Source organism: Polistes dominula, unplaced genomic scaffold (assembly GCF_049000335.1).
Source record: "Polistes dominula isolate Pdom_NZ unplaced genomic scaffold, Pdom_raw_medaka contig_618, whole genome shotgun sequence".
NCBI classification, from domain to species: domain Eukaryota; kingdom Metazoa; phylum Arthropoda; class Insecta; order Hymenoptera; family Vespidae; genus Polistes; species Polistes dominula.
The window spans coordinates 1-682 of NW_028301070.1; the positions used below are offsets into that span (position 1 = coordinate 1).

Genomic DNA, 682 nt, shown 5'->3' on the forward strand with positions numbered 1-682 from the left:
GAAGTTTTTGTAAAAATTTAAAATAAACCAGTTCTTATCAGCTTAACATCTGATACGCAATTCATAGAATTGCCAGAATATTAGCCATATTTTTGTAACTGGGCGGAATTCCTGAGCTTGCTCTCTCGGGTCCGCCGCGGGTTGAGCCAGTATTAGAAAATCGCTCGATCTAGCCCAATAATCTCATTTAAAAAATAAAATACTTAAACAGGTCCTACACTTTGGTCTTAGTCGAAAAAAGTGTCCAAGTGTCCGGAAGAAAATTTCGTTATCGGAATTTTTTCGAGTTTCGCGGCGAATAGTTAAGTTTCTCGCGTGTTTTTTGAAGTGTTATAAAGTTTCTTTGGATTATTTATTTATATTTATTTCGTACGTTTTTTAACTTGTATTTGACGTGTCGTGTTGTCCTTTGCCGTAATTACGGGAAATTTATCTTTGTATATATATTTATTTCTGCAAAACTGAAATTAAGGTAATTACGGCAATACCAACGTATATCAATCTAATTATTTGACGTATTGCGAGTGTTTCATTTATCTATTTATTTATTTAATTGTTTAATTTATTTATTTATTTATTAATTTATTTATTTAGAGCAAATTATTCAAGAATTAACGTTAATTAATTGGCTTTGCTAGCGTTGTTAATTAATTAAGTGTTTTATATTTTCAATTGTTCGTAT

At 30.1% G+C, this 682-nt stretch overlaps 1 non-coding gene across 1 annotated transcript; it reads left to right on the forward strand.

The window, feature by feature from the left end:
* LOC149031335 (U2 spliceosomal RNA) lies at nucleotides 1-183 on the forward strand. Its single transcript, XR_016177842.1, has one exon. It is a non-coding gene; the product is annotated as a U2 spliceosomal RNA (small nuclear RNA).
* The last annotated feature ends 499 nt before the right edge of the window (nucleotides 184-682 follow it).